At 43.7% G+C, this 27,989-nt stretch overlaps 1 protein-coding gene and 1 long non-coding RNA gene across 19 annotated transcripts in view; one reads left to right on the forward strand and one right to left on the reverse strand.

The window, feature by feature from the left end:
- Positions 1-27,968, forward strand: LOC310847306. The gene is made up of 3 exons (XR_014565768.1): positions 1-2,235; positions 23,958-24,213; positions 24,301-27,968. It is a non-coding gene; the product is annotated as an uncharacterized lncRNA (long non-coding RNA).
- Positions 1-27,989, reverse strand: part of ATP2B4 (ATPase plasma membrane Ca2+ transporting 4) — a 168,430-nt gene that overhangs the window by 117,815 nt on the left and 22,626 nt on the right. Inside the window, exon 2 of one of the 18 annotated variants that reach the window (XM_083744856.1) lies at positions 2,287-2,475. The exons of 16 other annotated variants lie outside the window; for them this stretch is intronic. The gene's annotated coding sequence lies outside the window, so the exon portion shown is untranslated. The remainder of the gene's footprint in view (positions 1-2,286; positions 2,476-27,989) is intronic. One more of the 18 variants, XM_083744855.1, reaches the window with a different exon arrangement.

Consider the following 27,989-nt stretch of genomic DNA (forward strand, 5'->3'; position numbering starts at 1 on the left):
TTGGACTGGTTGGGGGATTAGTAATTGCCCCTTAATTATTCACCTTCTATTTCCCACAAAAGTGAAGCGCTAATTACTGATTTGCTTTAATTTCCTTGTATTTTGTGGTGAAATAACCCAATTTTGCTGTAAAAGAAAAAGCAGCAATAATGAAATAAAATTAATAATTAGACACTAATTCATCATGACTCCACCAGCTAGGCTGAACAGAGAGCACTGAAATAAGTCAACCTGCAACAGGAAACTTTTGATTAAAGGCACAGAAGCCCTTAAAGGTTTCAGCAGCACTTGCATTTTATTGCCCCCTAAAATTGACAAGAGATCAGGCCTATGGTAAAAGCAAGAAAAATAAAATCACATGAAAGCACAACACTGAAAACACTGAAATGGAATGATTTGTCAGAGATATAATCTGGATAATAATTCCTGAGAAAAAGTCTTGTGCAGAAACAATCAAAGTCTTATAGCAATAGCAGCCAGTGCTCCAGTACAGATAGCATATGCAGAATGTTTGGTTATGGGAGTTCTGAACAAACCTAACACTGGGAGAGGTAGACTCTCTAGGAAATTATATTTGTGTGCAGAATGTAAACTCTATTTGGAGGGGATGCACACACAACAACTGCTTACATCAGCCAAGATGCAACCTGCTATGAAACAACAGTGGCCAAGAAGATGCAGATATGATACATATGGCCCTTTCTTAGGACAAAATTCAACCCCCCACTCCACACCAGATGCTTAAAGCAGCTTCAGAGGAAAGTAGGGAGGATGATTGGGCCCCAAACCATTCCATAACCAGATTAGGATCCAGCAGATCTCAGGCTGGCTCAGCCCGAACCCTTCCCCATCCTTGGAACACCCATTGTTAGGGTTTTTTGCTGGGCTCTGCTGGTGAAGCAACTGCAACATGTCTCCCACCCACACATTGGGCAGTCCAGTGTAAATAAAGTTTGAATTGCTCTGTTAGCCTTCCAACCTATAACAGCTGCATAACTGGGAAACTTATACTGTGTATGGAGGAAAGAAGAAAGCAGACTCTTAGGGAACAAGATCCGTATCATGCATTATAATGTTTTCCTTGAAGACAAAGTAGAATATTCATTTGCTTGCTCATCTGCTGAAATTCTTGCTGCAGCTCCTGGCCATGGCCACCAATGAGCTTTCCCAGCCTTGCCTCTGGAGGCTGCTTTTGCAATGAAGATGCTGCTCACTGGGCAACAGCCCAAAGAAATGTTCACTGTAAGGAAGCCAACCACAATTAAGGTGAAAAACCCTGCTACAGATCAATTATGAGCAGGCTGGTCAGATAGGGAGCCAAGATCTATTTTGGTACATTACAGACCCCTTTATGGCAGAAGCAGCAGAGCTAGTCTAACCTGTATCTCAGGCAAGCATTCTTCGTGCTGCATCACTCACAAGCCATCTTTGATGTGAGAGATAACCCTAAGGGGGGGGGGCAAGTGGTCCTAAATTGTAAAGGGGGTAGGGGGTGTATTATAATCAGAAGGAGGCACCAACACTAGCCTAGGAGCTTTAGGTCAGCAGGCTTAGGGAATAGGTCAATGCATAAGAAATGCAGTTCATTAAAACAAATGAAAAGCTTAAAAACAATTATATATAATATTTTATAGCAGGTGAGAAATCCAGGGCTATAAACAACAAGTCACTCTTCTCCAAATACCTAGATAAGCAAATGAATCTTCAATAGATGTCAAAATACTGATGCAGTGGGGGAGAAAGTATAGAATGATAGGTTAGTGGCAGGTGGAATCAAGCAGCAGTTGCTACTCTGGTATATACATCACATTAAACCACAGTTGAAATAAACTATGGTTTAGAAATTGCAGGTGCTTTACTCATAGAACCATGGAATTGTATAGCTGGAAAGGAACCCAGGGGCCATATAATCCAACCTCCTGCAATGCAGGGATCTTTTGCCCAACGCGGGGCTTGAACCCACAACCTGGAGATTAAGAGTCTCATGCTCGACTGACTGAGCTACAGTATGTTCCGTGACTGGGTCTCCTGATGTTTTCACTTTCATTTAAAAGCAGCTGTGGCAGGCTCTAATTATTACCAGAGTGGTGTCTCTTGGGGAAGGAATTTTGCACCTACTGCCTACTGCCCTGGAGGCTGCAGAACCACAGTGGAAAAGAAACCCTGGTCCCATCATCTCCTTTGGGCAAAGGTACAAGAGGCACCAGGTGCTATTCAAGCGAGAACACATGCAAGGTAAAATCGGCCCAGCCTGGAGCAGATATAAATGTCCTCTTATAAGCTCACCTACTTTAATCTGGCCTTGAAGAACTGTTCTCCCTCCTCTTAACTTTCGCCTGCTCTCCTCCCCTTCTGTTCTGTGTCTTGTCTTTTTAGTTTGCAAGCCTGATGGCAGGGCCTCTCTTCTCTCTCTCTTGCTGCCTCTTTTTATTATGATGATTATTATTGATGTGAGCTGCTCTGGGAGGCAATTGTCTGAAAAGCAGGATAAAAATAAAGTCAACTGTCTAAAAAGGAGAATCAAAAAGTATAAGAAATAAATGACAATGTTAACCATTTATCCAGTTTAAATCCACCACTGTACAAGGTCCTGTTTCCCTATTTAGGATGAAGAAAAGGTACCGCCCACAGTCCACACGCAGTGTGGCTGCTCTGATAAAAATCGGAGTCCCCACAGCTGCTTCTAAAGTTGGGGGGAGACATCAGGAGACCTTATCATGGATCTTCTGTGTTGTGACATTTGGTCCCCAAATTACCCATTGATCTATTAGTCCAGAGCTGTCTATTCCTACTTTTCACCAACCTGGTGTTCTCCAGATGTCTTGGACTACAACTCCCATCAGCCCCAGCTGGGTTGGAAAAACATGGTCTACTATTAACTGGCAGCAACTCTCCAAGATCTCAGCTGGGTGAGGCTGTTGGGAGTTGTAGCCCCAAAGATCTGGCAGGCACCAGGTTGGCAGAAGCTGATCTACTCTTAATTGAAAGTAGCTCTCCAAGATCTCAGGACGGCAGCAACTGCTGTCTAGGTCTTATTACATATTGTTTTAAATATGCTTGTGGGATGAGGTGGGGGGGTAATTTGTTTGCTCTGTTTTTGTTCTTGTTTTTATTACGTAGTCATACCTCGGGCTAAATATGCTTCATGTTGAGCGCATTCGAGTTGCGCTCTGCGGCAACCCGGAAGTAACAGAGCACGTTACTTCCAGGCTTCACCGCTCATGCATGCGCAGATGCTCAAAATGACGTCACGCACATGCACAGAAGCAGTGAAAAGCAACGCGCATGTGCACAGACGTGCCATCGCTACTTACGTTTGCTTCTGGATGCAAATGGGGCTCCGGAACGGATCCCGTTCACATCCCAAGGTACCACTTTATGTTATATTTTTATTTTGTATTTTTATGCTGTGAACCACTCCGAGATCTTTGGATGAAGGGTGGCATACACAAAAATATGAAAATATGAAACTGCTAGAGATTCAATCATGGAAATATGACAATATATGTGGCTTCACGAAGCTATTGTTCCTCCCCAAAGTTTCATGCAAGCAACTCTGGGCAAGTGGTTCCTTGGTTTTCTCTCTCTGTCCCAGAGGAAAAGTATGATGCACTCACTCTTTCCATCGCCCTGAAGTCAGGCTAATAATACTGTCCTCCTCCCACCCACTGCAAGCAAGCAAGCAAGCAAGCAAGCAAGCAAACACACACACACACACACACACACACACACACACACACACACACTATCAGCTCCACTTGAAGACAGAACACAAAGAGCTCAGCAGGTTGAGTAAACCTAACAATTTTACTTCTAGCAGAAAAGCTGCAGCGAGCCTAAGGGCCTGACTCTGATCTCAGCAGACTAAACTTCATGTGTATCTAAGGCTGAACTGGGCACGGCCATGATATTATCAGGAACCCCACCCATCTTGCCCGCACAAAACAACTCTAGAAAGACCTTAAAGTGGCAGTTTAGTTCCTCTATCCCTGGCCCCACCCTCAGCCAATTCCTTTCCCAAGCATGCAGAATTAATTGGTGAAGGGGAGAGTACTTTTGCAAGGAGTTGGCTGCAGTCATGCAAGTGACTGTGAGGAAAGGAACAACTTAGTTACATACTTCTCTTCTGTCTTACCGCACAACAACCTATGATTTAGCCCTAGCATCCTGAACTAAAGTCCATTTTCTACAGTGGTCACCAAGAATGGTTGAGAATGGGGATAGAATAGAGCTGAGTTTTGAGCTAGTACCCATCTGGTTCAACTCTTGACTTGGCAATCAATGCAGTGAAGGTTTTAGGCCTGTCTTCCCCAACCTGGTGCCCGCCCCAGATATTCTGGACTATAAACTCCATTATCCATGACCATTGTCTAGATTGAACATTGGCTGGGTGAAGCCTGTGATTGAAAAGGGAAGTCTGTCTCAAGAGGTAGAGCCATCCTACAGGTTAGTTAGTTCAAGATGGAACTCAGCGTGATAAAGACTGCACTGGCTGTCAGTTCTTTTCTGGGCCCAATTCAGGTTTTGACCTATAAACAGCTTAAGGGCTGCAATACCTCAAGGACCGTCTCTCTGCATATGAACCAACCTGGACCCAGCAATCATCATCTGAGGCCCTTCTTTGTGTGCCAGAGAGGTCCAGAGGGCAGCAACACAAGAACGGGCCTTTTCCGTGGTGGCTCCCCGCTTGTGGAATGCTCTGCTCAGGGAGGCCCTCCTGGTGCCTTCATTACCTATCTTTAGGTGCCAGGCAATAACATTCCTCTTCTCCCAGGCCTTTGGCTGATTAAATAATACATGGCCTTTTAAACTGAGGGTTATTCTTTTTGTTTGTTATTGTGGGTTTTTTTGGGTATGTTTTTTGTTGTAAATTGCTCTGTTGTCTTCGGATGGAGGGCTGTACAGTAGACACTTGGGTTGCGAACGTGATCCATGCAGGATGCATGTCCGCAACCCACAGCGGCACGTCTGTGCACGCACGGATTGCGATTTGGCGCTTCTGCACATGCATGACTGCTGGAACCTGGAAGTAACCTGTATTCGGTACTTCCAGGTTTCGGTGGTCCACAACCCAAAAAAACGCAGCCTGGAGCATCTGGAACCCGAGGTATGACTGTATAGAAATGTAATAAAAAAATAAAATAAAAAAATAAGGAAATGCAAACCTGGGAGATAGCAAATTACTTGACAGTAAGAATCCTCTGAGACCCTAAATGAGTTGATTTACCTTAAGGACCACCTGCCCCATTCGACCCTGTCCATAATCTTAAGATATGCGTCAGAGTTCCTTCTTGTTTGTCCATTGTTGAAATTGGTTAGGTTGGGAAGCACACTATAATGAATCTTCTGGCTGGTAACTGCTCTTGCAGTTAACTTTTTTCTTCTTGCATTCAAAAAAGCTTTAAAACACACTATTGCCTTTCTTAACAATTCCTTAAGAGGAATTTTGGTGACCTAATTCAACACCTTTCATGCATTGGTTTGTCTGTACTCCTTCAGTGCTTCATGCTGTGTCAGAGGTTCTATTATTTTTATTTCTCCATACAGTGCTTTGTGAGGGTCTGGCCCTAAACTAATAAATAACTGGAATGAATGAATGAATGAATGAATGAATGAATGAATGAATGAATGGTGAGTGTTTGAGAGTTCAAGGTGACACCAGGATTCCAAAGTCCAGGAGCAACAACAACAAAAAAGAAATGCAGCAGACACATAATAGACCGGGGGGGGGGGGGTAGTAATGCGTCTGACAAAGAGGGCTCCGAGTCCATGAAAGCTTATGCCACCATTAATTTGTCTTTAAGGTGCCAGCCCACAAGTCTCTTTGTTGTGTTTGCTGAAAGACGTTAACATGGCTACCACTCTGGAAATGTTTGGAATGGCAGACAGAGAAAGGAACTATAGTTCAGATACAGGCACACATCACTGTCCATTTAACAAACAGCTAAAGCCAAATCACTTGGCAAGATCTTTTCGTCTTTCTACAAGACAACATCCCAGTAAAAGCAGATAAACACTGGTGGTGTTGACAAGAACTGCACACTTGAAGAGGCTTTGACAAATAACCCTTTTTATTATTATTATCACACAATACAACTCTGTAGAATGGGTCCAAGTCAGAAACAATTTGGCAGTGGAGACCAGACTGTTGTGGTTGAATGAATCACAGGAGATGCTCGATTTAAAATCTATCACAGAGGGTCTTTCAGATGCACAGGAGCCAAAAAAGTACCTCTCCCTTACAAACTAGCAACATTTGCTGCCCAGACCCTGGAGACCACATGGTTATAAGGAACACATAAATGCAGACTCATCTATGCAGCTTGGTGTGCCAGAGCAAACAAGGTGCAAAAAAGGTGGTGGATAAGATTAGCATTTGCACAATGTTTCAAAAGTAAAGTACAAGGATTGTTACTGAAGGAAGGCAAATGAAGAAGTCCAGGTGCCATCTCCTCCCTTCTGAAGTTGGTATCTTTTTTAGAAACCTGTTCAAGGCTACAGAGATTCAAGGAAAGTTATGCAACTTTAATATGGGGGTGGGAAGGGCAATTCTTTAGTTAAGGCAACACGGGGCTGTTGTGCTCCAGCTCTTGCAGTTTACAGTGTGCTTGCGAAGGTTACCAAGCAGATTTTGAAAAATGGTTTGCAATCTGGCTTGAAAGGTTCTGAAATAAAACATAGGCTCAGTTCAGATCTTTCCTGCAGACAGGTGTCAATATGCTGCACAAGGATCATAACCGCAATCACAATGTGAGACCATGGAATGTGCCTTCTCCTCGTCCTTTAGAGAAGCCCTTGGTGGAATCCGAAGCCTGCATAGCACCTAACAGAGCCTTATTTGAATGTCTGCCATCTCCTCCCACATTCCATCCTGACACTGTGACCAGATGCAGACTCCACTGCTGCACCATCAGCCAGCATTTTTGCTCCTCATCTCCTCACCCCCACATCTCATTTGCTTTGTTTACCCTTCTACCCTGATGAGGATCCTGGAGAACTCAAGAGTTTGCCCTAATACGTGTTTCGACCTAATATGGATTTTGGAACTTTTTAAGTGTTTCCTTATTCATAGATATCCATAACTGAAAACTAGATGAGATGCATCCATATGCAGCATGGGAGATTTAATTACATGGTGGGAAAATCCCCGCCTGCCCGCCAGCCAGCATTTCCTCCCTGAAACTTCTTATTGTTATAAGACTTCCTTCCTGATGGGGGATGCTTCCTGTCGCAGAGCTGCACATGGAATGAATCGGAATGAAAAGGGACACATTGGCAAGGAAATTGTTCCTATAACTTCCCACTCACCTATGTTTTACTTTAAGGAACGCGGGGGGCGCTGTGGTTTAAACCACAGAGCCTAGGGCTTGCAGATCAGAAGGTTGGTGGTTCAAATCCCCGTGACGGGGTGAGCTCCTGTTGCTCTGTCCCTGCTCCTGCCAGCCTAGCAGTTCGAAAGCACGTCAAAGTGCAAGTAGATAAATAGGTACCACTCTGGCGGGAAGGTAAACGGTGTTTCCGTGCACTGCTCTGGTTCACCAGAAGCAGCTTTGTCATGCTGGCCACATGACCCGGAAGCTGTCTGCAGAGAAATGCCGGCTCCCTCGGCCAGTAAAGCAAGATGAGCGCTGCAACCCCAGAGTCATCCGCAAGTGGACTTAACGGTCAGGGGTCCATTTACCTTTACCTTTATGTTTTGCTATAAAACTCCTGCACACACTCAGAGTTGTACTGCATGATAATCAAAAGAAGATCAGGCTAATGGCCCATCTTGTCCATGACCCTGTTCACCTAGTGGCAAAGCAGGTGTCCGCATGCCAGACCCAAGCAAAACCACCCTCCCCTCTTGCAGTTTCCAGCAGTTGGTATTCAGGAGAACACATCTTCTGACCATGGAGGCAGAGCAGCCATCTTTGTGTCAGGATTTGGCAGTGACCCTGGCATGCCACTGTATTTTGGTCCTACATGGCTACCAAGCACTTGATAGCAAAACATAATCCCAGTGTTGGGTGCCAGGCTCTTTGAAGCATATAACCAAAAGGAAACAACTTTTGCCGGGGCATCAGCAGTAATAGAAGCCGTCCTGCACCTTTGGCACCAGAGTTTTGTGAAATGCATTTAGAAACCTGGACACAAGCCCTGAAATTATTACTGTTTGTTATTAAATCCCTGTCTCCTAGGGATTTAGCACATGCAGAGAGAGAAGAGGGGGGGGGGATCACAGCCTGGAGACTTCCTTTACTTCCTTTTAGAGCAGAAAGATGGAATCCTGTCAAACATAGAGGTGTTCCCTCCTTCTCCCAAAGGGATCCTCACACGGCAAGCTAAGAGATTCCTCCAGCTTGGCAGATGGGTTGTCCCCTACAGAATTTCCGCTGAGCCTCCACGTGGGGCTATCTGCATGCTACTGGCTCACAAGGTGGGAGGATGGGATTATTTTGAAGAGAGCCTCTCTTCCTTTTGAAGCCAGATCCTGAGGATCTGCCCTCTGGGAATGCAAGTGATGCAGCAAAGAGAGATTTCTGGCACACAGTGCCTGCCAGCCAGTTATCACAAGCGAATCTGAGGAAAGGACGCCTGTGAGGACAAACATTAAAAATACATGGGAGGACTGACAACTCAGGGAAGCAGTTTATCAGCTTGGGGAAAAAAATAATCCTCATCCGGGCATCCTGTGGTCTCTCCTCACAGCAGGATTAATTTGAGTTAGGTAAACCCTTCCCTGGGTTTCCAAAGTCACCAGGGGAAATAACAGATTCAAAGGTGATACTTGCTGCTTCTAGGAATTTCCCACCCACTCTCAACAGACCAGACAACTGTTTCTTGGGTGTAGTTTAAGTTTAGGAATGATTACTGTTGCAGAACACCTCCGCATTTGGAGATCTGTAACTTTCTTTTCAAATGTTTACTAATTCCCAAAAGCAGGGAAGAACCTGCAACCCTCTGGCCCCATCCACTACTGAAACATGGCCCCAGGAATTTTGCTGATAAACAAATGTGGCCCTCAAGTTGGAAAATGTTCCTCACCCCTGGTCTAGAAGTTCTTTAGGCCCTTTAGGTCCGAAGCTGCTTTTAGACTACAGTGGTACCTCAGTTTATGAACTTAATCCATTCCAGAGGTCTGTTCTTAAACTGAAACCATTCTTAAACCAAGGTGTGCTTTCCCTAATGAGGCCTCCTGCCACCGGTGCCCTTCCACAGTTCGAATTTCCTTCTTACACCAAGGTAAAGTTCGCAAACTGGGACACTACTTCCGTTTTTGCAGTTTGTAAACTGAATAGTTCGTAAACAGGACTGTTCTTAAACTGAGGTACCACTGTAGTGGCTAAGAGATACCGCACAACTGTTCTACTGTTTTCTCCTCCCTTATCCCACTCTTGCACACATCCACAACAGTCCCTTGTCATTCTGAGACTTCAAATCCACACATTTCTCTGAACCAGCTAGTCTGCCACCTCTGGTTAGCCTTATACCTCCACTGTACAGGCACACTAGCAGAAGATAGGATGATGTGTGCATTCCTTGAGAAACATATATACACTGTGTAATAATTCCTAGAGAGCTTTTGGAAGCACAATCTCCAACATTCATGGAACGCACCAAGCTGTCTGGAACCTAGATCAGAACTGGCTCTGCAGGGCTTCAGATGGGTCTCCCTGCCTGCAGATCGCAGGGACGGAACCTGGGACCACACCACCTTTGTGGTTCACTGAGATGTTATATGGGTTGTTTTTTTCCATTGATAAATCTGCCTGTATACTAGGTCCTGAAGTTTGGTCACCATTTTTAAACTAACCAACCTGATTTGCACTTCCTGGATTATTTGAAGGGAAGGACCTATATTGTCCAGTTTTTGTACTTCTCCAAGCACAGATCTTGGCTCAGAAGGAAAAAAATAAAAGCAGATACAAAAAAAAGTGAATTTTAAGATTAAACACTCAAAAACACATACATTAAAATGTGGCTTTTTATTCAATTTAAAAAATAAATTGCAGAATGGTGAGGAAGTGAGATAGAAGTGACTTCTATGAAATGGCACATGCAAAACTGTCCAGTACCAGAAACAAAACTGATTTGTCCTTCCTTACATGTAAGATCCGAGCAGAAGAAACTGGATTGTTGGGAGCCCGACTCTGGGAGCCCGACTCTGCTCACAGATTCAGGGTTTGCTGTTTATTAGATTTCCTGTTGGGTTTGCATCCTGGAAGCTTCTGCATAAATGCTCTCATGAAAGCTAACAGCTACATGGCAAGCAAACAATTGCTTAAACAAAACACTACTGCCACAGATAAAAACAATCAATGAAGTTCTGCCTTCCCAGGCCACAACCAGTTCCTGCCAGATGGCTTTTGCTTGCAGTCAGGCTCCACCCTTATTAATCTTACCATTTTGCCCTTCAACATTGGCATGCTAGCAGTCCTGGCATCCCGTCCAACCAATTGAGAGATATCCACATGTACTGGCAAGAAATGGATTTGGAAAAGTTGATGCCAACAGTCATGACCCAAACTTCTCACCCTCTCAATCAGGTATTCATAGGGCTGTCTATGGTCTGTGATTATAAATCCAAGGTACGTGACAATAGCACCATAGCTCTAGCCTAAAGGAAATTTGTAACTGCATACACGCACATGCACAGAAACACACACAAACATTTATTTTGCTCCTGTTCTTTGGGAGGGAAGGCAGGAACTATGCAGAAAACTGAACCTTCAGTTTGTGATCACTGGAATCCTGCTCAGCCTGTTCTGGCTTTTGAAATTTCACTGGGTACTGCCCAAAATATTTTCAAACTGATCTTCACAATCAAAAGGACTAGAGACTAGAAAAGCGGTGACGCTCCATAGACTTCCATGCTTGTATGAGGATGTAATGGAAGCGCAAAACATACCTGGCCCTGGCCGTTCAATATATTACATTTCCAATGGATTCTATAACTGGTTCGCATGGGTGTTTGTATCTGAGTTAGCAACAGTACTACACTCCCAAATACATTTAGTTTTAGTTTAATTATCTCACTCAAGCTTCTCCACACCTCTCAGCTAATGTCTGGCAAGCGAACTCACCCTGCAGGGCATCCCTCAAAGTGGAGAAATTAATTCACAGAAGAACATTCATAGAAGGAAAACAAGAACAAGAACCCCAGGGGGAAGAGAATGAATTCTTGGATGGGGTTTCACTATAACTCCAAAACTGAAACTCCATCTTTCTCAGTAGAGGGCAACTCTAAAAAGCTCACTTTAAACAGCCATACTTCAAGCTTTCCACCAGCTCCTTCATTTTTGCAGTTCACACAAATCACCCTCAGTCTCGATTCTATTCCAGTAGCAACCTTAGTGTGAAAACTACTTTGGCGGTATCTCTATGGAGAATCGTGTCAAGATTTTTTACTGCCACTTTCTCTCAGTCAGCTCACAATGCATGCTTTACACTAGAAAAAAAGTATTTTGGCTACAAACTGCCTAGTAATGACTAGAAAATCCTTATCTAGCTAGCCATTTTCAGGGGAGAAATCATAAGTAGTTACTCCACATTCCAGGTTACCCTTTGAATGCAGTTTTGCCTGACATACTTGGAACTACTTCTAGCCCTTCAAGTTCGACCCCAGTGTGTGTTGACTCACAAGGAAGTCCCACTTTGTTCAATAGAATTTCTTTCCAAGTAAGGGCACAGAAGATTTCTGCCTGAATCTGTTTTGTACACCTTGCATGTTGCCATTTACACACACAAAAAAGGAGCTGTGCCTCTCCAAACACGCAGCAGACACTTGTCAGAGAGATAAGGCAACTACTTGTCTAAAACATACAGTGGTGCCTTGGGTTACAAATTCTTCGGGTTACAAACTCCGCTAACCCGGAAGTAGTACCTCAGATTGAGAACTTTGCCCCAGGGTGAGAACCGAAATCGCGCGCCGGTGGTGCAGCGGCAGCGGGAGGCCCCATTAGCAAAAGTGCGCCTCAGGTTAAGAACAGTTTCAGGTTAAGAACAGACCTCTGGAAAGAATTAAGTTCATAACCTGAGGTACCATTGTACTGCTCCCTTTCACATATATAGGTGACCAAAAAAACACGGGGCAGCCCTTAAACCAGCAGGTGAGGAACCTGCAGCCCTCTGGATGCTGCTGGACTACAACTCCCATCATCCCTGATCACTGGGCTGGGGCTGATGGGAATTGGAGTCTGAAAACATCTGGGGGTTGGACTAATGACCCCTGAGGTATCTTCCAACTCTATTGATTCCATGGAGGGTTGCACCTGACCTTAAAGCTACAGGAAGAGCTCTCTCAAGGCAACTCAACCTGAAGGGAATTCGAAAGATACCTGCTTGCACTCTGCTCTGAATCGCAGCATAGGCTGAGCAAACCGAGAGGAAAAAACACGGTCAGAGAGGCCAACTGTAAAGAGCAGGAAAGACAAGGGATAGTGGTGGAAGGCCTATTGCCAGCCTGTAAAGCAATTAAGTTATTTTTGGCATTTTTGGCAGCAGAGTGAGGGGATTCCTATCTTGAAACTCTCTTAGGAGCTTAAAATAGGCAGTGTTATTTCCTCCCACTAATAGCTGCGACCCTGCAATTGCTGTGGTGGCCAAGAGCTGTCTGGACCCTGGAGGTATTATCCAACTGCAGGCCCTTGCTCTCGGCCATGAACTGGTCTGTGCTATCAAACAAACTTTTTAAAAGCTGCTTTTGGGTGAACTAAATAAAGGCTACCAAGAGCTTCTACACAACGTTCCCCACCAAACAATGCATAGGTCTTGCTTCCTAGCACACATCATATACATAACTATGGCATACTGTATAGCACACACCAGTATTGGCTGGTGGGGCAGAAGAGCTTACCTGACCTCCTGTCACTAGCGTGGCTGTGGCTTACTGGGAGGGAGATTGCAGTGAGGTTGGGATGGTGCAACTGCACTAACAGGAGTGCCAGGTTTGCTCCGCCACTGGGTTTGCACCATGTCAACCTCACCTCTTCCAGTACGCTGCAGCAACAACGGTAAGGCCCACAGCCCCACCCTGTTGACTGCTACTGCACACCACACACCATTCCCTCTTGTTTTAGAGCAACTGTTGTACAATACCTCAAAAGAAAGGTCAACTTAAGCATTTTAAAGAAGGAGATGGTCAAAAATAGCTTTATGTGTTGTTGCTTTATGCAAATGAAAACAGCCCTTTGTTCTCTTCTGATCTACTTGCTCTGCTTGGGAAAATGCACCCGTTCCATATCCCTTTCTTTGAAATGCTTTGCTTGATCAAAGGTTTCCCTGGCAATTGCTCTCATAAACTTGAAATGTTTTCCTTCCTAGAAGTAATCAATGTCCAATTATCCTTTTAAACATTCAGTTGGCAAGTCGCACCAACCAAATTCCTACTGAGTGAAACAGGTCACATCCACACCATATGTATAAAGCACATGTCTTCCCTCAAAGAATTGTGGGAACTGTAGTTTAAGGGAGCTGAAATTGTAGTTCTGTAGGGGAGTACACTACAGTTTCCAGGATTCTTTGAGGAAAATAATAATAATAATAATAATAATAATAATAATAATAATAATAGCAGCTAAATGTGTTTTAAAGGTATGGTGTGGGTGTGACCAGTCTTCTGCTGTCTGTCCTCCTTGTCATCCTTCACCCAAACCTTACAAGTAACTAAGTAGCCTGAGATCTCTCCCATGTCTCACATGATCTGCACAAGCTGCCATTTACTCGTTCAAAAAATAAATATGGAGCAATTCTGCCCCAGGCTTTCTGGCTTTTCTTGGTCTTAGTTTTATTTTTTATGCTGCATACTAGATAGATAGATAGATAGATAGATAGATGATGATGATAGATAGATGATGATAGATAGATGATAGATAGATAGATAGATAGATAGATAGATAGATAGATGATAGATGATAGATGATAGATAGATGATGATGATAGACAGATGATGATAGATAGATGATAGATAGATAGATGATAGATAGATAGATAGATAGATGATAGATAGATAGATAGATAGATATAGATGATAGATAGATGCTGATGATAGATAGATGATGATAGATAGATGATAGATAGATGATAGATAGATAGATAGATAGATAGATGATGATAGATAGATGATGATAGATAGATGATAGGTAGATAGATGATAGATAGATAGATAGATAGATAGATAGATAGATAGATGATGATAGATAGATAGATAGATGATAGATAGATGATAGATAGATAGATAGATAGATAGATAGATAGATAGATAGATGATAGATAGATAGATAGATGATAGATAGATGATAAAGGTGGGAGTAGCTGGCAAATGGCTCCACTTGTGGCTGTCAGAATGAGGAGAAACTAGAACCCCAATAAACATGAGCCACTTCCTGAACAAGGATGGGCAGGGTGGATGAGATACTTAATCTCAGGGTTGTGGGTGTGAGCCCATGTTGGGCAAACGTTTCCTGCATTGCAGGGATCTTTGTGGTCCCTTCCAACTCTATGATGCTATGATGATGGCATTACACATGCTGTCAGTAGAACTGACCAATATGGGAAAGGAACTAGCTAAAGATAATAATAATAATAATAATAATAATAATAATAATAATAATAATAATAATAGGGAATGTTTAGGGAAAATTTTAATATTTAATGCTGTACTGTTTTAAAAATTTGATTGGGAGCCGCCCAGAGTGGCTGGGGAGACTCAGCCAGATGGGTGGGGTATAAATAATAAATTATTATTATTATTATTATTATTATTATTATTATTATTATTATTAGGTAAAGATGTGGTATTCTGGCTTCTATTGTGATCCACCCTATATTTTGTCTCTATTGCCTTTGGTTAACCTATTGTCTGAAGAAGGCGGCAGGGTCCTGGGGGTTAGATTACAAAAGGGGTCCTTGGCTTCACACTTAACCCTGGCTACACAGCAATCATTTCAGTATAACTGAAAGCACAAAACCTATCTGCAGATCATCAGGTGACATGACTGCACACGTCTTTTTCTCCAAAAGTATGTGGACTGAAACACAGCGACTGACTTGGGCTTCCCAGCGCAAGTATACCGTGTGTACATGCTGTGGAATACATGAAGGTGATCATCGCACATCATTGTCTTCATGTGGGTTTCATGCTTTCCACAGAAGCCTTTTCAGGGAAGGAAAGAAAAGGCAGCCAATGAAGCAGCCTTCAAACTACTACCAAGAGACAGTCCTGTTTTCACAAATATCAGGCCGCCACCCCCAGGGATCAGCTAGCACAACAATGTCTCTGACAGCCAGCATCAGGGATTTTTAGATCAGATGCAGGGAGTCTCTCTGTGGCTTGTTCTAGACAGCCAGGCTCTCAGGTGGAGTTTGAAGCACTCAGATCTCTTTTCTGCATCCAAAAGGTAAATGCCACATAGCCTGGAGAATTAAAGCTCCTTGAGTTCTGCGTGGGATGTCCACAAAATATTGCTTAAAAAGGTGCAAATCAACAGCCCAGTTGAGGGGACTTTGGGGCTTCAGTGTATTAAAAAAACAACCTAAGAAACAGCTTTGCTACTGAAATCTGAAATCCTAAAGTCATAGCACTCCAAATTCCCTGGAGTTTAGTAAGTTTAAATACAGTACATGTGGGCAACTTAGCAAACCCCCAGTGGTTATCTAAACAAGGAATGGGGATCATCCTTCCCCTGTTTGAGCTTGCAGCATCTGCTGAAATTCACCAATATAAGAGAAGCTTGCTTTTTAACAAAATCAAATCACATTCCATCCACGTTAAGGGTTAAACAAAATACCAACAACCAAAAAAAAAAAAAAAAAGTGAAGGCAATAGGAAAAAGAGTTCTCCTCTCCCAGAGAGAGCCAGCTTGCTGCTGGTCCTGCTTCCCTTCCCAGCAAGCTCTGCTCCTGGGAAAGTGTAGGCTGCTTTCCATATATATCTGCAAACTGTTCCATGCAGTAAGAAGGCTAATTAAAGGGAGGGCGGGAGAGAAAGACGCATGTAGAAGACCGAAAGGCAATAGTTATAAGAAGAATAGTGCCTGGGACGAGGGCTAAATTAGAACCTTATGGAGCTGTGCTTATGATAGCCTTGGAAGATCAGACCCAAGCGAGGGGTGGGGGTGGGGCAATAGTCAGCAGCTGCAAAACTATACAGAAAAGCAATAATAGGAGTGCATGCATTTAAAAAATAAATGATGAGAAGGAAATTTTAATCTTAGGGTGGGTGTGCATGCTTTATGCTTTCCTGTCGTTTATGCCAAGGCAGATCAGCTTCACTCCTGGGTACTTGCCAGCTTTGCACTAGACACAAGGCTTATCTCTCTAGCCCATTCGCCACTAGCTGCTGCCAAATTATCCACTTGCACCACTTGGGACAACATGAAAATCAAAAGCACAAATATTTTGGGTCCCTCCTCTGGGAAAGCATGGGGAGGGGAGATTCACAGCTTACTTCTGCACACCAGCACCATTTTAGATAGGTATATTATTTGCAAATAAATGTTAGCCGTGCACCTGGCTCTTTTACCTTCTTTCTTTCTTTCTTTCTTTCTTTCTTTCTTTCTTTCTTTCTCTGGCTCCACCCCTCCTCCCCCTTTCATCCTGCCCCACAATGCTCTTTCTGCAGCACTCTTTCCAGCAGTGACTGCCGGCCACACCTAGCCATCAGAAGGAAAGAACATAGATATAATGGTCAGGGTCAAACAAGGTGCACAGACAAGTGAGAGCAATCCCCACTTCTGGCCTGTTGCTCACCAACGGAAACCCAGGTTGCCTTTTATTTTTGTAAACCAGTATATACAGTGGTGCTGTTGCTGAACACCAGATTGGTTAAAATAACTGCAGTCCTGGATTTGATCCTGGATGAAGGTGCCAATGGGTTCCTATCACTGAAAACCAGTTAACTCTGATGCCTTCTGTGCATAAAATGAGAAGAGATTCCTTGTCCCCCATGACCATTTGAACAGGCAAAGGGGGAATTTCCAACATCTTCAGCTAAGAATCCAAATTTGCTGTAGATAAGTCTTCCCCAATTGGTGGAAGTAGAAAATGAAGTATTAGGTTTTGTAGTGAGGTATAGGATGGGACTTGAACCTCACCTTTACCTCAAGGTTAAAGAGTTTGCATTTGAGCTCCCTGAAAGAATCTGCACTCTCATCTAGGGCATGTTTAGAAGTAGATTTGGGCACTCTGCATTTGGCAAGTGCAAAAAACTTCCCTTGGATCCATCAACAGCTGTGGTCTTCATCTCTGGGTCTGCCTGCACATGAATCAAAGGTCTGGAAGACAGCCAGTCCCCTGCATTGAACTGGCAACGCAGAAGACAATCTAGTCCTACTCATCTGCATATGGAGAGTATGAATGGAAGCTAGGATCCAACATGCTAAGGAACTGAAGCCCCCAACCCCTGCTGCATGTCCTGTCTGTTATGCTTGCGGCCAAGAAAGGACACTGAGACAGGAACTAAGGAGTCTTCCTGGAACTTTTGCAACTATCTTTGTGGGGTGACTGTGTCAGTGGGAGGTCAGTTCCTCCTTCCTGAACAGCTCTACTTCCCACACTGAATGAATGACTACAGTGCCTCAAGAATCCCCAAGGTGAGGAAACAGAGGTACATCAGTCATGTCTTGGAATTTTTCCTGGGCCAGAGCTTGCTTCCCTTTAGAATCTTTGTCTTCCTCATTTTCTTTGTCTTTGGCTATCTTAGCCTTCCTCATTTCCCTTTACTCAGCTAAGGAGGAACCCTCAGAATAGACACTGGCTCTCCTGACCTTGTTACTAGAGGAAACGAAACAGAAATCTGAGGTAGAGACCCTTTGTTGTACAACAAATTCCACACACACCGTGCACAGTCAACACACCTTCCCACAAGGTTGCACTTCTGCTGAAGGAATATCACATTTTCCAACCCCCTGAAACACTATCTGAATACCAGTTGCTAGAAATCACAGGGGGGGGGGGAGTGCTCTTGTGCAGAAATCCTGCTTATTTATTTATAAAAAGATTGATATACCCTTGTATCATAAAATATATCACAGCCGTTTAGAACTATATAAAAACATAAAACCTTACAGTAAAATAATAAATTACTACAAACAAGTTAAGATCAAATGAATTAAAAACAAACATCAACAGACCATTGTGGGTAACAACAACAACAACAACAACAACAATTTATTATTTATACCCCACCCACCTGGCTGGGTTTCCCCAGCCACTCTGGGTGGCTTCCAACAGAATATTAAAATACAATAATCTATTAAACATTAAAAGCTTCCCTAAACAGGGCTGCCTTCAGATGTCTCTTAATTTCCTGCACAGGCCTGGGGGAATCTAAAAGTTTTCAGCAGGTGTTTAAAAGTTGGCACAGAAGGAGCCCACTGAATCTCTACTGGCAGGATGTTCCACAGGAACAGAGCCAATGATGCTACAGGCTTGGTTTCCCATTGTTGTAAAATGAGCTTGACCAACTCAGAGAACCACCACAGACCAGGATTGTGCTTGAAACCAGCAGGTATCTGGTTAGCCACAAAGAGAACAGTCTACTGGACTAGATGGGCCACTGGCCTGATCCAGCACACTCTTCTTATGTTCTTATTACATGGGACAGTTCCCTTCCACACAACAGAGGCTGGTCTATCAGGGCAAATAGGGGGCTGCCCCTCCCCAGCCCCCATGCCACCCACTTCCTGCCTCCTTACCTGGGAAAATTGAGAAGTATTAAGCAGGGGATGGCTCTGGCTGCCAGCCTCCTCTGCTCCTTAGTGCCAGTGTTGATCTTGTAGAATTCACCAGGGAGGAGGTTGGGGATAATACCAGAATTAGTTAGCTCTGCCTTTCATTGGTTCTAGTCCTGCCTGCTGAAGCCCCATCTCCTGCTGGGCTCCCTATATCTTTTGCCCTACCAGTCCCCAAAAGCACCAGCCTCCACTGCTCGACCTGCCCACTCACGCCTGAGTTTTATACTTGGCACAAAACAAGGAAGAAAAGTTCAAACCCATTCATCACTCGCCATCACATGCAGACAAGAGAAGGGTATGGTTCGGCTGTCACAGGAGTCTGCAGCTGAACAGATGGACCAAAATAAATGGATTCTTTAAAAGCTTAGTGGACAGAAGACTCGTAGCAAACACAAATAAAAACCAGAACATGAAAAGTCTTTTTTTTTTTGTGGGACACCAAATGGCAGGCAGGTGACAAAGGAGAAATATGAAACACTTTAGGAGGGAAAAGATCTGCAGCCTTTGGCAACGCTCCTACGCTGATCTCAATTCAAACAGCTGCAGGAAATGGAATGCTCTTTTCTGACACATTCCCCCCATTGCTGCAGCTAATCGAGTGGGAAGGGCAGAGTTTTAGCACAGCACAGCAAGGACTCCAGAACAGCTTCTCAACTGCCGGAAGTATAGATGGAAAAAGAGCGTAACAACACATGCTGTGGAAGTTGTGCTCTCAGATATTCCATGGGAATTTCTAGGAATAAATTGTTCTCAGCATAACACCACCGAGTATTTCTTTAGGACGGAAAGCAACACATCTGATGGCTGCATAACGCAACGTCTTCTTCTTTGATTAATTAATTCATTCAATTTCTGACCCACCTTTGCTCCAAGGAGCTCAAGATGGCAGCATACTTGGTTTTCCTCTGCCCCATTTTATCCTTACAACAAACCTGCAAGGCAGGTTAGGTTAAGAGACAGTGACTGGCCCAAAGTCACCCAGTGAGCTTTGTGGCTGAATGGGGATTTGAACCCTGGTCTCCCAGGTCCTAGTCCAGCACTCTAACCACTATACCACATTGGCTCTCTACAGAGAGAGAAATCTTCCACAGCCCAATACGGTTTGTGCATGTATTTAAAAGATGATTGAATACTGTATATTGTGTATTATTTGAACCTGTGCCACAAATTATTATTTTCCCTCCCCCAAAGGCAGAAGGTTTATTAGCTTTATTAGATGGCAGAGGCCTGCCATCTAATAAACCTACCACCAAAAATCAGATAACATCTTCACCAGCTGTCATTTTCAGCTTCCCAAGTCTACATAGCCTGCAACTGTAAGTTAAGCTCCTTCAATGGAATTTTGATGTAACCATTCACATTTTCTGTTTCAGGTTCCATTGGTAGGATGAAATTGTATCTCCAAGCTTTCTACTGAAAATTGGACGTGTAGTCCATCCACCACCGCAACCTCAATAAGCAATTCTCTCCACCATGACAGGCGGAGCCAGAGCTGAGATTGCTGGGAAGATGTGGATTTGCCAGGATTCTTAGAGATTCCTAATGCATCTTGTGTAAGCCCTTTGCTTACCTCCCAATTCTTATTTGGAGGCACTCCAGAGCTTACTTTGTAAGGCATGATGCTTCACTCTTTCAAGACTCGCTCATCATTTATGATGCAAGTTGCAACATGCTAGAGCTGACTGTCAAAACTAGTTTGGAGTGTAGCAGCAGCCACTGCCTACATCCAGCAACAATATAGCTCTGAAAGTGAATTTCCCACCAATGTTGCCATCATCACATCCGTGTGAAAGTCGATCAGAAAACTGTGAGGCTTGTTACATTGTAGTGGCTAAACTGTAACCCAAGAAAATGTCAGTTTAAATCGTAACTCAGCTGCGAAATTACTAAGTGACTATCTCTCAATGATGGTAATAATACTACTGAATGATCATATAGGGTTGTTGTAAGAATTAATAAAATAAATATAATGCACTTAACATTCAAAAGTCAGTGTATTAATATTGGTATGCACATAATCACGGAACAGCTGAAGCACAACTAGAAAAAGAAAGTCATATTTCCTACGCAAAAATCACCTGCATAAGACACATTCTCTGGGTAATGACAATAGGTGAAAAGTGCCTGTCCAAACTAAGACACACACAAGCAGAAAAGCATCCATCCCAACATATGTAACTTAAAACAGTAGGATTTGTTGTTCCTATAGAATGAACGGAGGCATGCATATTTTGAGATGGATGCTTTTGTACTTACTAGGTGGGAACACGACATCTCAGCAATTCACTTCCATTGCTCTTAGTGCTAAGAAACCAAACATCTTCCCACAAACAGAAGCACTTGCTAGGGCAACGTCATCAGGCACCTGTTTACTGAATTAGTAATCACTGTGCCATTCTCTGCGTATGAGCAAGGTTGTCTGGAAAGACCTCCAGTCTGGTCCCACAAGCAACACAGAATTAGCAAATTTATTCCATTTAATCAGCTGAACAAACTACAGGTAACGGCTTTACACACTGCATGATTTTCCACTGAGCATACACTTGACAAAGAGCAGCAAAAACTTCCAGCTTCCCAACAAGACTATTCCCCCCATGGCATATGTTTGTTGCATCCACCGTTTGCATTTTTAGGGGTAATCATAAGATATTTTTTTTGTATATGTCTAACAAATGAAATGTATGAAACTGCCCTTGGAGGCAAAATTGTTCAGCTCTGGGAGCAAGACACACACGCATCTAGGATCAAAGCTCAAGAGTTAGTGTTTGCCTGAGTTCATCTACACAACAAAAAGACTTTTATATAGATACCTTCTTCATCTAAAAAGGCACCAGCGCTAACAATATCATTAAAAAGCCCAATCTTAAAATTCTGGAGCAGCCATGGAGGAGTCTGTCAACCTCTTAAGTATCATAGAACTTCAAAAGCTGCATTGAGTCAACCACACAGCAAGTCAGTCTGCATCTGAGGAGGATGAAAGGCCATTCTGCTTTGCACACACTTCACCATCTTCCTCCCATCTTCCCTATACATATTTACATTCCATTCTTGCCATCTTCCCAGCATATGGTGAACGGAAGCAAATCAGGATCTATATTCAATGCACACAATGAAGGACTGTGATGTGGAGCTATTCTGGAGTCTCTGAGGGTTCAGCCCCCATAGGTGGCTCAGGAAGAAGCTAAATAAATGTAATTTGGAAAAGGAGCTCAAGAGACAGGTATTATGATGATCAGAAGCTGATGGGGGAATAGAACCTGCCTGGGATGGGAAGGTGTTTTCCCTCGGCTAAAGCACTTGGCGGAAACAACATTCCAAACTCTAATATGTATTTTCAAATGCACTTTTGAAGCAGTGCAGGGAGGTCTCCAGACAACTACCAAAGCACTGTAGCTGTCTCAGACTTCCCCATCCCCACAGCAGCCATAATCCTGAAACAGAAATGAGAGATGTGAGTCATAGGTTTCCCATAAATCAGGCTGCTGCTGCTGTCTTCAGAGCTACAACATGAAACAGGACCATGCTTTCCTGTGGTAGCAATCTGGTTATCTTTAAAGAGAACAGTCCCCCTCCAATCACATGCTAAAGGCATCTCCCAATTCTATGCTTTCATGGGTCATTACCAACTCTCCCTCCCCCACTTTTTTTTTTTTACTGCATCACAGATAAGAGCTGTGCCAGGAACTTATGCACTGCAGACCACCGCACTCTACACCGTGAAGCTGCGCACTGCAGCATGTCAATGCATTCTGCAGCAATTGGATGCATTACACGTTCAGCTGCAGCACACTGCAGTGACGTCAGGACTGCATAGCTGGCTGTCCTGACAGAGCAGACACACAGCAGCAGCAGGGGGCGGGGTAGGAATGCTAGGAACAGAAGGCACCCATGACCTGCTCCTGGCCCTTTCTTTACGGTGCCTCTCAGTGTTGCTAAATGTGATCCTTTAGCACAAAGTAGCCACACAGGAAACAAGCTAGCATGCAAAGAAACAACCCTGCACAAGTCTGATCATCTGCAGATGGCAGGTCAGAATGAAGGATGGAAACTCATTGTTAAAAAACAAACAGCAGAAGAAGAATGGAAGTGAATAGAAGGTGGAAGGAGCAGAGATGGGAGGGAAGACAAGGGCTGGCTTGCACATTATGTCCGCTGCACATCATGGCAAATTGCTGGCATGTCATGACTACAAAAATTGGCCAATCCTCCTACTATGCCAGAAACCTCCCCCCCTCTCTCTGTCATAATGAAGAGCATCCCAATTACCAATGTCAAATGGTGCACTGCAGGTAACAGCTGCTACATGGAGTGTTTTACAGCAGCACCCACAAGACAGGCGGCTGCAACACATAAACTTGCACCAGCATGGAGCACTCCCATGTATATTGCTTCTGAACATATAGATTCCATAGAGCCATAATGGCTAATAGCTGTCAATAGACCAGTCTTTCATTTTTGTAGCCACACATTTGGAAAGGACACCTGGCTACAGGTCAGCAAATTCTTTCGTGAAGATGTGCTTCCTTCTGCCAATATCAATTCTTGCACAATGAATCTGTGGCATATTTCTAGCACTGGTCCAATTAAACCACAGACAATCATATGAAGCTAATTGGGCAATTGCCAGGAAAGAGGCGGCTGGGACCTGAAGACGACCGCCTTTCAAGGGCAGCCTTAATTTTAAAAGATTAGAAAAAAGGAAACAAAATCCAGGTTTCTCCACAGGCCCACAGTCTTCATATGACATCTCTCCTGTGCAGAAATAATCTCACTGCATAATGAAAAATGTACAAAATGGTCTGACTCTGATATAACACTAAACCATGGCTTGGTATTACATCAAGAAGCCTTTAAGAACCCTTTGGCTTGTACACTTCCTCTTCCTGTTGCCTCTCCTGTTTGAAGCACACCATAGTTTGCCATTTCACCTAAACAAGCAATCTATGGTTTTTACTTGTCCTGAAAACCAGGATTGGGAACAATGGCTTGATTCCAGCTTCCAATCCTAATTTGCAGCACAAGTGCAAACCATAGTTTACTGGTTCAGATGAAATCTCAGGGAAAGAGGAGACCACAGCAGAAAGAGAGGGAAAAGCGGAAGGGAAGACAGAAGCCTAAAGATCCTCAAATATTTATTGCTGAATTCAAATTCAGTTCTTTTTTGTGGGGGGCACCTGATGCTAAAGAAGAAAAACAAGCTAACACAAGTGTTTTCTCAGGATGAAAATCATTTTTTTGCAGGCAATGGCAAACATATATATCCTGTATTCAAATGGGAGCACCTTAAGTCTTTGTGATGGGAAGATTAAACAGATGACATGAACATCCATGGATAATATTTCAACCATCATTTGTACAATATCAACCCTACCCATGTATGACAAGATTTGGGCTGTTTTGACTGTAGGTGGAGACTGAATTTGCAAGGGCTTGCTAAGTGTAGGATATGGACTATCAGCCTCCAGACACCACTTGCTGCATCATAAATAACCCACCAGTGTCCCAAACTATGGGTATCTTGTGCTGCTTTCTCTTGCTTCCACATTGTCTCTCCATAAGTTTAGGCGAGCAAAGTAATTTCTAGCAACTGCAATGAGATCACAGTGAACAAGACCTGTAGCCTTGTACAAAAAGCTAGGCTGGCTGAGAAATCAGAATGACAATGACGTGGAAATTATCTTGTTCTTTTGCAGAACATGGGTATTTAGTGGAAGTGCAACTTTTAAACCAACAGCCTCCAAAAGCAGAGGAAGGGCTGCTAAAAGAGAATTGAAAACGTGTGTTAATCTTGACCTCAAATTGCATTTTTTTTTAAAAAAAAATGGCTGCAGTCTTCCCTTTAATTCTGCAATATACTTTTGGATTGATACCTGCCTTTTATGACTAGTCAGCTATAACTATAAAGCATTACTTCACAGCTTTAAGAGAAAGCCTCCCTCTCCCATCTTCAGCACTGCCAAACGATTATGAAACTGTAATTCTACCGAACCACTTCCTAGGGTGGGACTGATTGGGCTTGCAGCAGCTGGAAATGGGATAAATCCCTTCCTTTAGGAAGAACTGGGCAAATGTTCCTTAGATTTGGGGGAATGGCTCCCACTAGCTTCTCTTCACTTTACACTTTCTTCAGGCCTTACTGTATTTCCTCTGCAATTTGTAAAACATCTATTATTTACAGCTTAAGTCTATATTTATGCATTGAAGAAACATCTCCCAAGACTCCCATCAGCCCCAGCCATGCAGGGATGAGGGGAGCAGAACATCTGGAGGGCACCAGGAATGGCAGAGAAACCTTCAGATTTCATGGTCTTTGTAAAAAACCTTTAGACTTGTCCTTTAGACTTAAAAGCACCACAAAAAGAAAGTCAGAAAAACAAGCACTGAAGTTAGTATTCGGGAAATAGGATCAACCTCAACCTGATCAATGCAACTTGTTTTGCAAGAGACTTAAGAATTTGGAGGGAGGTAAAAGATCAACTTGGTATATAGTTCTCTGGTCCCCAAGCCATTAGTCGTTGCAGCAAGGGACTCTGATGAGAATGCCCCACGGGAGCAGAGGAGCCAGCTGACCAAATCAGGGGAGCCTGAGCCAGCTGTGTCAGAAGGAGGGGGAGAGGGAAAGGGCTGGATGCAAGTCCCATCACCAAGGAGGCACCACTGCTGGCACAGGGATGAACAGCCCCAGCTCCCTATGTCCATACATGCACTTGTTTGTGAGTCCAGTCTTCTTGTTTAGGATAAGAGCTATCCAGGAGGGGCATGCCAGGTGTCGTATCTATGTCTATGCTTTGCCTAGCCATGTATCTTAGACTCTACCACTGCACCTTTAAACTGAGATCCTTGGAACCTGAGCTCATGCTGAGACCATGTACTAGCTTCTTTAACAAAACCTTTGGGATTTCCCGAGCCAAGAGTCTGAGTGTTTCTTTGGAGGGTGGGAGCCAGGACAAGAGCCACAATATTCTTCATTTATTTTTTTTTTCCTTCCACAAAGAAGTCCATTTGGGCAAACACTTGCATGGCCACAAGCCCAGTCATCTGCTCCCATGGACCCAGCTTGAACAGACTGCACAATCCTGTCCACCTGCCTGGAAGTTCCTACGCACCACCCCACAGCCAATGCCTCCAGGCATGAATACAGTGCCAGCTGCAAGCAGACACACTCCCTCCCAGGCTGAGCTTTGCATGCAAGCAGAGGAGTGAGAGCAACATCAGAGCTGACCAGATGGGAGGATGCAATGGTGAAAAGAACAGGGAAGGGAAGGAGGAAATGGTTCTGCAAGAAGAATACAGTGGTACCTTGGTTTACAACCATAATCCGTTCCAGAGGTCCAGTTGTAAGCCAAAACAGGTTGTAACCCAAGGCGCGCTTTCGCCAATGGGTCTCCCCCCCCCCGAAATGGGTTGTAATAAAAAAAAGGGACATGTACCGTACTTCTGGGTTTGATGTGGTTGTAATTCAAAACAGTTGTAATCCAAAGCGGTTGCAAACCAAGGTACCACTGTATCCTTCACCTGTGCAAAAGCAGAACCAAATGTACAGAGCAGCATATGAAGATCTCTACTGGCTTATGCACTGAACACTGGCCCTTCAGCTTGAGAAAGAACCCAGCTCTCAACAACAACAGCAACAACGACAACATTGCTGTTCCAGAAATGTTTTTAAAAGGCCATCCATTGTTTTGATACTTCCATGAAGCAGCTACACAAATAATCATCTTTCCCTGATGAATTGTGTAAAGTTCCTTTTGTCTTCCAGCAGATGTCCCAGTAATTACAGGTCCCCATGAGGTCCAGTAGCCTGTGGCTTTTAAAAACCTGACCTTCAACAAGTGAGCCAAAAGGCCTCCTCCTTCTACCACCACCGCACAGGTCTCAGATGTCCTGTGTTGCAGAGAACCTTGAGTATTGTAATTCCTAACGGGCGAGTTCAGATCTGCAGGCACCAGATGCTGGGGGAAAGAGCAGCACAAAGACATACTGGATGGGTCATACTTGAGGGTCAGGTGTGGGGCTGACTGGCAAGTCCAGAATCCCCTAAGTAAAAATAAAAGCTGGGAACTATTGCTCTCCATGATGCCCCCTGCAGCCTCCCATTTCCAGAAACTTAATCCAAATCCAAACCATGTGGGCCACAAGGTGTCACTTCTTACATTTAGGGATGTCAGAGGGAGAAATTAGCCATAAACACCGGGCCATGGAAATGACTTATGCAGGTGCCAACGCCCCAGGCAATACCTTGTAGCCCACTCTTTGGCAAGAGATTTGGCAAAGAGATAACGAGGAATTTTTGTTTGGAAAACATTAAGCATCTGCAACCAAATATACTTTCCTCTCTTGATGGCAATAGGGTCCTTTTCTTCTAATGTTGACTCACACTTTTGTCACCTTATTTTGGATGCAGCTGACAGTAGTGAAAATACGCAGGCATAGAATACTGGCAAAACATTCCAACAAAATGTTTCACTTCCATTTGTCAATGAGCTCATTCATCGTTGAGTTCAAAGTACCAGCAAACAGTATAACATTTCCAAGAGAATATATAACCCATCTTAATCACCAGCAACTATCTCTGTGAGTATGTATCAAACAATCTGCTTCGGTCCTTCAATGGCTTCCCACACCACATGGGCAAGTACAAATAAATGGATCAAAAAAATAATCCCATGTGGTGTTAGTCCTGGCAACTAGGAAGAAGGAGGAAATGACTCGCCCACAGATGCACAGAAGTGTACTGCAAAACCAGAGAAGGGCGGGCAGTGTATTCAGCATATGAACAAATTTGTTCAGCTCACATTTGTAGCAGTCTCCTTGCAGACCTTACATTACAACACAACAGTTTTCTAACCCAAAACGGAAAGTTCAAGCGATAAAAAACAAAAACAAAAATCTTGTACAGTGTATCATAGAGCTGCACTCAAATTCACTTTGCACATCCACTGCCCTGGAGAGCTGACTAATATGGAACACAGCACATTCCTGCAACCTCTCCAAGCTATGCTGTATGTTGTCACTAGGGAATGTTTTAAATCACTGCCCAGCATCAAAAAAATTCAATTTTAGTTTTACAACTCAGAGTATGACGAACTCTACTACAGCTCTGTGCGGAACTCTTATGCATATGCAACAGCACTATGTATGCTTACTCAAGAATAAATTCCTCTGTGTTCAGTGAAGGTTACCAGCAGGTAAGTCTGCAGAAATTGAAGCCAATGGCTGCAGTCCTGAACGCATGTAGGACCTCCTATTGCTTCTGCCATACCATCAAAATCC

Source organism: Podarcis gaigeae (genome assembly GCF_964106915.1).
Source record: "Podarcis gaigeae genome assembly, chromosome: 6".
In the NCBI taxonomy this organism is placed as follows: domain Eukaryota; kingdom Metazoa; phylum Chordata; class Lepidosauria; order Squamata; family Lacertidae; genus Podarcis; species Podarcis gaigeae.